This window comes from Mesocricetus auratus, unplaced genomic scaffold (genome assembly GCF_017639785.1).
Source record: "Mesocricetus auratus isolate SY011 unplaced genomic scaffold, BCM_Maur_2.0 Super-Scaffold_100029, whole genome shotgun sequence".
NCBI lineage: Eukaryota > Metazoa > Chordata > Mammalia > Rodentia > Cricetidae > Mesocricetus > Mesocricetus auratus.
Window position 1 is genome coordinate 16,927,661 of NW_024429210.1, and position 11,270 is coordinate 16,938,930.

Here is an 11,270-nt window from a genome sequence, read left to right on the forward strand (position 1 = left end):
AAAGACAGGCTCACCAAACTCCCCCCCCAGTCCCACACCAGAAGCAGGCTGTAAGGGAAAGGGGCATGGGGTTATCAGCCTGATGCTCCTGGCCTATCTGCAGTTCCAGGCCCCCAAGACCCTGGATCCCCACAGTTAGTTGCTGTCATCCCTGATGTGAACCTCTAATCCATGGTGCCTTGACTGAGCTGGCTGTATGAGCTCGCAGTAGCAAGTTCTCACTTTTAAGATCCTCCACCTGCTGTCGAAGCATATCCCTATCTAGCTGCAGTTGATCTTACCCCTGCAATTCTTTATACAACCGGTGATCACTCCAGATATAATCACAGGATTTGGATAGGAGTCCACCTTTACTCTGTCCAGATTGGTGCTCTACATAGAGCGGTCTGGGATGATTTTAGACAGCTGCACAATCCAGTTGTCCATCTTGTCCTGGCGCTGGACCTCTATTTCATTATGTTGAGTCCTTCATTCTCATCTGGAGTTGTCCTGGGAGCCTCTGACTTCCGGGAATAAGGGTGGTTCCTGGGAGAAATTGAATTCTGGTTCTGTCCCTACAACACTTCTTGTGGTGACATCATCACAAAGAACTGAAACGTGCTGAGAGGAATTGCCTGCAACAGTAGAGCCTTTGAGCCGTGGGTGGTAACAATAGCAGTTGTACTTTCAAATGTGGTTCAGATGTGGTATCCACCACCCCACACACTCCTCACCTCCATGTGCCATCTCCTACTGCGGTGCTGGGAAAGTAAGTGTAATGTGTTTCAGCAACTGTTCCCTCCTAGTCAAGTGCATCATTACTGGTGAAAGCACCCTGGATCACTGCTTGGGTCATAGACTGAGTGGCAGGGTAGCCACTGATGGCGCCAGTGCCCCCTGTCTGGTCATCCATTTGCCCCTCAGACACCTGGATCATCCTATATATCACCTGGCTCCCATTCTAAGTTCAGAAGATGTACTTGACATTGGTGTCAGGGAAAGTAGCAGCTGACTGGATGCTGGCCATAACTACTGCGCTTCCTGAATCTGCACTATCCCCCCTTTGGTTTCAGGGGTTTTCTGCTGCCCCTTCATCTCTCTGTGAGGGGGCTCATCTGAGGAACTGCTCTTTTTTTGAAGGTCTTCGTATCTCCTGGTTCAAAGGTGCTAAATCTCAAATCGTGGTTGTACATCAGGAAGTGTTTCCTGAGCATTAAAAATATGTGACACAGAAATCAGCATAGGATGTTGTGGTTTTCAGGCTCAAAAGGAGGGCCAAGCAAACACCCTCGTCAAGCACCAACACTAATCAAAAAAAAAAAAAAAAAGATCAAGTTCTGAAAGAATCCAGGAGCCAGGACCTTGCCTGAGAACAGAGGAGGTGTCTCCCTGCAGGCCCACCAACTAACAGGAAGCACTCAGAGAGCTGAGCACCCACCAGGCACAAGTCCTGAAGCCCAAAGCCCGCGCAGTGACCCCATAGGCTCTGCTCCCCTCGCCCTGCGCCCCAGGGTCCTCCCAGGCCTGCAGGCTGGCAACTGTGGTCCTAGGTGGGATACTGCCGGAGGGTGGAACATTTACACGCCGGGCTGGCCAGGAGAGAGCTCTGTCCACAACAGGGCATAAAGAGCCAGGCATGTCCCCCTCCTCCAAAACAAAGATTTCCTGCCCTGGGGTTGCCTGCCTGGAATAAAAGGAAGCAAAGCCAAGCTGCCCCGCCTCGCTGCTCCACCTCATCTCCAGACTCCCACTGGCTCCTACTCACTCACTGACCCATTTTAGTCGCCCTTGTTTTTATTTTTAAGACACCTGATTGTATTCTAATGAGAAAGAGAAAGAAATGTACAGAAGTGGGGAGGATGTAGGAGAAGTTGGCGTTGGGCAAGCCATAATCAGAATATAGTATAAAAATCCATTTTTTAATAGAAAATATTTAAAAAAGAGAACTGGCTTCATCAGATGCTGTCTGCCTTCTCACTGAGATGCACTGTGACCAGGTTCCTTACCTTCCTGATGCCATGATTTTCACTCTATGATGGAAACTTTAGAAGTGTGACCAAAATAAATCCTTATTTCTGTGAGTTGCCCTATCGGGTATTGTCAGGAGTAACTAACACAACTTCAAGGCACAGTTACATCCTTAACACCTTCATAATATTTTCTTTTGAACAGGGTGTTATCAAACTGATCATCTCGACCTTGAACTCGTTCTGTTGCCCAGGCAGTCCTCTGACTTGCCCAGTCTTCCTCCTCTGCCTCCGTGCGTTTGGCACCATAAACCTCCACCTTGAGTCACAGTTCAGAAGTTCAACTGTTGAAAGCTTGTGCTTCACAGCTGGGCTCTAGCTCCAGTTTAGACGTTTATAGGATTTTAAAATATAGTAATATTTAGATTTCATATACAATGCCTTCTTAAGTACCCACTCCCTGTCTATCACTATGCTTTATGTTAGATTTTAAATGTATTAACAAATAAAATTCAGGAAGCAGAGTCTCACAGGGCTGGGAGCAGCTGTAGAACAGTTGATATGGAATGGCATCTGATATAAACATGGAGTTAACTGAAGGTGCGTGCCTCTAGGGAGAAAAATCTACAGCTTAGCTGACTTGCAGAATACGCTAGGATGCTTTCAAGAAGAGACATTCTTTGAACTGGATAGATCAAATTGTACCAGTCTGATGGACACATATGGGAGAGAAATCGTCTCTGGTTTAACCAGGAATGGTTCATGTGACAGTGAGGCCAGTGGGCAGAAAGCTTGGAAAATCATATTGGGCTCCAGAGATTGCAAAGGGCTGATGATGTTTGGGTGAGTTTGGATTTGACTCTGCAGATAGAGGAAATTTTATGAACTGGGAGATTGCTACTGTCAGGTATGAGATAAAAGACAATAGCAATGAAGGTGGAAGGCGACAGCTGTGGAACTGATAAACCACACCTGCAAAGAAAGTAGAAGGGTACATCTTACAAGGGAGATGATTCCACAGATGGGCATGGGAAAGTCTCCTTTGCAGATTCGCAGCTAAGTGATTATATACTTTTCATCAAAAGCTTTGTCAGGAGAGGAAGAGGTAACAGACCTGAGGGGTAGTTAGATTTTATGTTAGAAAATGTGGGGTGCACAATAACCCCCAGGTAAAAAATGCTCAGCTGGCAGAATGGAGCTCAGGGGATGGAAATGAACATGGTGTGGATATGGGTTCTTAGTCCCTGAGGCCTGGAAAACTACATCTCAGTATTCCTTTGCTTTCTGTAGGTTTCAGTTGGATTAAACACTTGGTTCATTTTGTCATTTTGACAAAGATCACAACAAGCCCCTTTGAAGGCAGCCAGGTGATCGTAAAGCCTGGATTCTCTCTTTCTGAGCTGAAATTAATCTTGAAAAAGAAAGTCTCAAATGTTTCAAATGTTGGTAGAGAAATCAAGATGGAGTCTAAGAGAAAAATCTCCAGTCTGAAGTCGGTGTTTTCTGCTTGCAGCTGCCTAGAAACAGCCAATAAACTAGCTGAGGAGGGACCCTTGGCTTCCTGCAGAGGAACTTTACAGGTGAAAAAAAGATGATATTTAAGTGTGGGGAAGGCAGCTGCCACCAGAGGGCAGTTGCACCTCAAGATGCGCTAAACAAGACAGCTCCTCCAGGGTTTTGTAAAGGAGTGCTTTGGTTACCAGGGAAATGTGCCCGGTGGCACCAATCACCAGGACAGCCAGGTCTAAAGGACAAACCCAGAGAAGCCAGCAGGTACCTATGCATGCAAGTGATTTGATCTGTTTACGTGGCAATTCAGAATAAACTAATTCACAATTTCTTCACATAGAAAATGAAGAAAACACCTTGCTCTATCTATAGCAGACTTCACTGGAGGGGTCAGATCTGAGTAGCAGCCTTCTTTGTAACTTAGGCGACTGCTATGATTACAGTCACAATGTCTACATTTTTGAAAATGTGCCTATCACCTATCAGTAAAGGTAGTGTCTCAAAGATGGATGAGAAGACAGCAGCACATAATCCATGTAGTACCAGCTGCTGAACAGTCAAAGAAGATAGAGCTCTCCCTTCAATTGCCCTACCACAATGCTGCAAGCTACATCAGACAAGTTTATACAACAGAGGGATAGAGTGTGCCTAGAAGAATATATCTGCTGTACCTAAATTGTCACATGTGGAAAATAGAGTGATTTGAGCTGTGTTTTGTTCCTCTGTCTTTGCTCTTTATTCTCCGCAAGTTCACTTCCTTGGATCAAGAATGCCTCTCAAGAGAATTGTGGGGGAGGAGAGGTCAGGAAAAAGACATGAAAATGCATGTAAACAGACATTTCTGTCCTCTTGTCCATCAGCTCAATGCAATACAGTGCACTTATTTCCTCGAAAAGCTAGCAGAAGCTATGGGGCTTTCTGATAGGCTGTGGGTCCCATGGGTCGTCATCTGAGACCCTTTCACATCTTAATCTGTTTGAAAGTTAAACCACATATTTTTCCAGCTGTATCTTTAGTAGTCATAGCAGTCTCCAGTGACTGGAAGGAGATGCCTGTAAGTCAGAATGAAAGAGGCCCAGCAAGGAGAAAGAAAAGGGTTGAACACTTTTAGATTTCCAGAGAAGAAAAACTATATAGAAGACACTCTCTGTCATAAGCTTAAGTAACAAATCTTTTTCCTCCCATTCAGCAAATTAGAGAATGAAATAGAGGAGGGATGTATTTACTGATCATCTCAAAATGAATGGCCCTATGGTCGGGACTTGAAGGTGGGGTTTCCTATTCTTAAGTTTTGAAGCTAATCTTCAGTAACAATAATGATGATGGTGCTTATTCCAATAGTTTCAGGCACCATTTGGTGGTTAATTACAAAATATCTGCTTTCTTCAGTATTGAACTAATGCTAAAGGTGTGATGCCCTCCATTGAAAACAGTAACTTTAAATAGCAGCAAATCCAGGAAGATTACCCTGTTTTACGGTCTTCCTCCCCACCTCTGGGTATCCCTACTTGGTTCTGTTTCAATAAATTGAACACAAGAGCATATGCAGTGCTTTGCTTGGTATAAATGTTTGAAAGCTGGCGTTGCTAAGCTCTGACTAATTTCAAATAAAAAAATGCTTCTGGAAAATGTTCTTGCTACAGCCTTCATACCACTGTTAACTGCATGGCTCCCAAGTAGAATCTGTTAGAAAGAAAAATGAACAGGTACCCAAAGCATATGATGCTGATTCTCTCTGCCTTGTGACAGTCACATGTTTTCACAAAAGACAGTTCAGGGCTATCTGACCCATGGAACATTAGATAGTTTGAGTTTATGATCATATTGTAATTGATCATATCTTTCACAGAATTTACATATTTTGAAAAGTAAAAAAAGCATGATTTGTTTAAATTCCATAATCTTAAAATTAGTTTACATATAGTATATACATATTGTGTGTATATCTTGCCTTGTGGAGCACAGTGGTCAAAGGTTCTGAATGTCCATGTTTGTGCTTAAATCTCAAACTTTAAGAGTAGCGTCACTTCACCCCCATGGAGGGCCTCACCCTCCCTGGGGGAATGAGGGGATAACGGGGGGGGGGGTTGGGGGGAGGGTACGGGAGGAGGGGAGGGAATGGGAGAGGGACCTGGAACTGACTTGTGAAGCAACCTCGTTTCTTATCTAAATTTAAACTGGGGAAAAAAAAGAACATGGTTCAGAACTAAGCAAACTAGGTATTGGTTCACTTGGTCTACACTCCACCTCTCTGGAAACCAGGTAACCATGATTATCCTCTTAACCCCCATCCTACTTTTACCATGACAAATTTAGAACACACCCTCACCATCTTTTCTGAAGAGGACTGTATATGCTGTTTGAGTTCCAGAAAGGATGCAAGGTTCATGATGTCATTTTGATAAATGGTATCAGAACAGAGGGCTGGACTTGTTATCGAGAAAAGCAAATACCTGAATGTCCTGTGCTAAGAAGTTGCTGCTCACCATGTGGCCTAAAGTTGGAACAGTCACTGTCTATATCACTGTTTCATTTAAAAATAAAATGCAACTATGCAGTAAAAAAAAAAAGAGTAGTGTCACTTTATTAACTAGAACAGTAATTGTTGGTATTTACCACATTTATGGTACTTTTGTACTTTTCTTTCTATTTGTTTTCTGTTGTGGCTGTATCAAGTCTAGACAAAATTAGCGTTTCAGAACAGCACATAGCTTGCATCTTTAAGTCCTGCAGGTCAAAGATTGGAGGGAGAGCTCAGCAGTCGAGAACACTTTCTTCTTCTGCAGGGAACCCGGGCTCTGTTTCAACCACCCACATCAAGTGGCTCAAGACTATCTGTATTTTCAATTCCAGGGATCCAACACCCTCTCTAAAATCCTTCAGGTCAGAAACACTAAATGAGGTGTTAAGGGCTGTTTCCCTCGAAGGAATCTCCTTGCCTTTCTCAGCTTCTGGAATCTTCCTACATTCCTTCAGTCATGGTCCCGTCCTCCATCTTCAAAGTCTGCCTATCCCCCCTTCTTCAGTGCTGTTTCCACTTCTGATTCTGACTTTCCTGCAGAAGACCCATACATATTCACAATCCTCAATTGCTCTGTGAAATTCTTTTGTCATGTAAGGCAACATACACAGACTTTACCTCCTTTGGGGTGAGACATTATGCTAGATGCTATAATCAAATATTTGTGCTCCATTCCTGGCTAAAATTAATATGCTCACAATGCTTTATACTCCTGAGACACCTTAAAATAATCAAATGCAGGTCATTCTGAAGTATTGTTAAAATGGTATGACATTCTTCACACTCTCTTGGTTTATGCACAGAATTCAGCACCAGTATTCTGGACAGTAGGGGGAATTGTCTGGGAAATTAACCAAATGAAAAATGCCCATTACAACCAAGTTCTCTCACCTTACCAGACTCAATCTCTCTAGAGACAGTAAACGCTATCAGAATTCTTTTGGATGCCACCTTGGGGAATATTTTCTAACACAATTAAAAATAATGTTTTCTATAAATACAGTTATATTTTAAAAAGAAAATGAGTTAAATATTTTGAATCTTAATATTTCCCTAAATTAGACCTATTTTTACAATTCATACAACATGAAAGCCCCAAGAATATGGTAGACAAACTGAGTTCTCATCCTCCATGAACTGAACTCCTGGAAATCAAGAACAGAGATGAAGCCCTCATTCAATTGTGTTCCTGTATCTGAGCAATGCTATGCAATGAAGATAAGATTTATTTTCTTGTAGCTGTGGAGGTTATGAAGACTGAGATAAAAGGTCTGTGAAGCATGTGTTTCTTAATTTCAAAGGGGAATTCGCAGCACCATAGCTCATAATGACCACAGAATGCCCCTAGTTTGGAAAAGCAAATTTTCTTTGTTCTAATTTTGCTTAGTGCTTCCATAGAAATTGAGCACACACACACACACACACACACACACACACACACACACACACACACCACAAGTATTTCATATAAAGATATTTTTTCAAACCTTACTCTTTCCTGTTACCTACACCAAATAAATAGAGCTATGTTTCAAGGACAATGAATCGGGAGATGAGACCTCTGTCTTCTCTGTATTTTGTGAGTGCTACATTTTTTTGTATAAGCCATTCTCTTTTTACCTGAATGGTTGTTATATGAAGTAACATTACAGGCCACCAGCCACTTCAGATGCACTTTGAAGTTTCCCTGGAGTTTTCAATGGATATATCATTTATTAATGCCACAGCAATATCTCACATGTATTGAATGCTTCCTACTTGCAATGGTGGGGATTGGATACTTTGAGGTGCTATGTCAGAGGTTCAACCATCATGATGCATATATAAAGATGTGGAGACAATCTTAACAATATGTGAGCTGATGTGTGGAGCAGGACTTGATGCGGGTACTCTACCAGGCATGTCTTATTGTAACTTGCTTGATGAGAAGTGTTTTGTCTCATGCGGGAACCTCTATTCTGAATACTTCACATCTTGGCCCTCAACTTATATACAGCACCTAGAAATTCAGAAGCCATATCTAGTGTGACCACATGTATATTTAGTAGATAGTTCATGGATATATTAGAACCCATTCACATATTTACATTGGGTAATACATCGTCATTATTCATCACCATTTTACTTCATGAATTCATGCTATATCTTGACTGTTGCATACTAATAATTTTTAAAATAGTTTAAGATGAAAGATATTTGAACTTAATCCATAATTTAAATGACTTCTGTAGGTAGATTCACTTTATTTTTAATTATTGTTGTTATGTTGACCTGTCCACTTTGATTAAACATTTACTAAAGTGGGAAGAGGAGTGAGGGTTTCTTTGAGGCAAGGTTTCTCTGTGTAACAACACTGGCTATTCTGGAACTTGATTTGTAAACCTGTCTGACCTCCAACTCAAAGAGATTTACCTGCCTCTGCCTCCAGTATATTAAAAGCGTGCACCAACCGGCAAATATGATTTATTTTTAAGGGAACTAAAAACACATAAAACAAAAAAAAAGATGAATGGTGGTAGTGTCAATAGGTCTATATGACCCATATTCATATAAGTCAAGAGATCTGATTAACAACAGAAATATTAGTGAGCTGATGAAATATAGAACTCAGATCATTTCTGCCAAGGCAGAGGAAAGGGGATGAGAAGAACGAGGAAGGGAGAGAGAGAGGAGAGAGAGACAGCACTAGAGAGAGAACAAATAATAACACAGAATTAAAATCATGTCAAAAGCAAAGCCAAAATGAAGAGTTGATAAAACTGTCTGAGAGAAAGACTCTCTGTTATGTGGTACTACACAGGAAGAGATCAACAACATCAGGTGTTTCTTCTACATAGGACTGACCAGACAGATGTCAAGGACTGGATTTTTCCATCCACATTTTATACTGGCAAACTAGCAAAGGGTTGGGTATCAGCTTCCATTTGTGTCATTCTAAAGGATATTAAAGTTGGCCTACTGAGTAACAGATTTGTTAAATCAGTAATATTAGACCTTGCTATTAATTTCCTAAGCTTCTATTAAAATCCTAGATCGTGTCATAAAATTTGTTTTAGACAATATTGTTATCTACTCACATTGCTGACTACTGACCCATAGATAAGTATATGAATCCACAGAGCAAAATACAATGTAATTACTTTTCTATACACTGGAACTATGGTTATTTGTTCATCTATTTTTTAGTAAAAGTAATTTCATGTGAGGCATATATACAAAATAACACATGCTCAGGTACAAACACACACACAGACACACACACATGCACACAGGCATGCACACACACACACACACACAGTGAGGACATAGTAAGAATTCATGCCTTAAAATGGTGACGAAGATAGACTTTATTAATTTCAGCCCTCAATTGGATTATTTCCTGGCATCTACTTCTCTGTGGTGAGTTTGCTTCATTTTGTTTTAAAGATTATATTTGTGCTATTAATGCTCTAGTGTGACAATTCTCCAGTATCTTCATGTGAGCACTTAGTGTAATGAACTTTCATCTTAGCACTGCTTTCAAAGTGTCCCATAAGTTTGGGTATGTTGTATCTTCATTCTCATTGAATTCTAGGAAGTCTTTAATTTCATTCTTATTTCTTCCCTGATCCCAGAAATGGTGCAACTGTGCATTATTCAATTTCCACGAGTTCGTAGGTTTCTGCAGTTTGTGTTGTTGTTGAATTCTAACTTTAAAACGTGATGGTCTGATAAGATACAGGTGGTTACCATTTTTTGTACCTGTTGAAGTTTGGTATATTGCCAAGTATGTGTTTGATTTTAGGGAATGTTCCATGTGATGCTGGGAAGAAGGTATATTCTTTTGTGTTTGGAAGGAATGTTCTGTCTGTTAATCCCAATTGGGTCATAGCTTTTTTTTTTGTTTTTTTAAGACAAGGTTTCTTTGTGGCTTTGGAGGCTGTCCTGGAACTAACTCTTGTAGACCAGGCTGGTCTTGAACTCACAGAGATTCACCTACCTCTCCCTCCCGAGTGCTGGGACTAAAGGTGTGTGCCACCAATGCCCAGCAGGTCATAACTTCTATTACTTTCTTTGTTTCTTTGTTAAGTTTCTCTATGGTGGTTCTGTCTAGTGGTGAGAGTGGGGAGTTAAAGTCTCTCATCATAAATGTGTGAGGTTTAATGTGTGATTTGAATGTTAGTAGTTTCTTTTATGAAGGTGGATGCCTTCGTATTTGTGGCATAATTGTTCAGAATTGAGACTTTGTCATGATAAATTTTTCCTGTGATGAATATGTAATTACCTCCTGTATCTCTTTTGATTGATTTTAATCTAAAATCTAATTTTTAGGTATTAGGATTGCTACACCCTCTTGTTTCTTGGGTCCATTTGATTGGAAAATCTTTTCCCAACCCTTAACTCTGATGTGCCATCTGTCTTTGAAGTTGAGGTGGGTTTCTTTTATACAGCAGAAGGTTGGATTCTATCTTTGTATCCATTCTGTTAGCCTGTGTCTTTTTATATGTGAGTTAAGACCATTACTATCGAGGGATATTAATGACCATTGATTGTTTATTCATGTGTGTTTTAGATTTGTTGGTGTTGGTGGTATTGTGTGTGTATATCCACCCCTTTTTTCTTTTGGCTGTTGGTAAAGTGGGATTATCTATTGCCTATGTTTTTGTGGATGTAGTTATCTTCCTTGGGTTGGGGTTTTCCTTCAGAACTTTCTGTAGGGCTGGGTTTGTGTATATATATTGTTTTAATCTGGGTTTTTCATGGAGTATCTTGTTTCTCCATCTACAGTGATTGAAAACTTTGTTGGGTATAGTGCTCGGGGATTGCATTTGTGGTCTCTTAGTGTTGGTAGAATATCTATCTAGACATTCTGGCTTTCAGATTTTCCATGGAGAAGTCAAGTGTAATTCTGATAGCATTGCCTTTATATGTTACTTGGCCTTTTTCCTGTGCTGCTCTTAATATTATTTCTTTATTCTTTATGTTTTTTGTTTTGATTGTTATGTGGCAAGTGACCATTTTTGTGTTCTACTCTATTTGGTGTTCTGTAAGCTTCTCGTACTTTCATTGACATGTCTTTCTTTTGGTTGAGAAAGTTTTCTTCTATGATTTTTGTTGAATATGTTTTCTGCCCCTTTAAGGTGGGTTTCTTCACCTTCTTCTATACCTATTTTTCTTAGATTTGGTGTTTTCATGGTGTCCCACATTTCCTGGATATTTTGTGTTAGGGATTTGTTGGACTTAAAATTTTCTTTGATTGATGAATCTATTTCTCTTAGTGTATCTTCAACACCTGAGATTCTCTCCTCCATCTC

General features: G+C 40.6%; 1 pseudogene; it reads right to left on the minus strand.

Annotated features, from left to right (window-relative positions):
- Positions 1-135: 135 nt before the first annotated feature.
- On the minus strand, positions 136-1,074 carry LOC101826612 (annotated as a pseudogene).
- Positions 1,075-11,270: the final 10,196 nt, after the last annotated feature.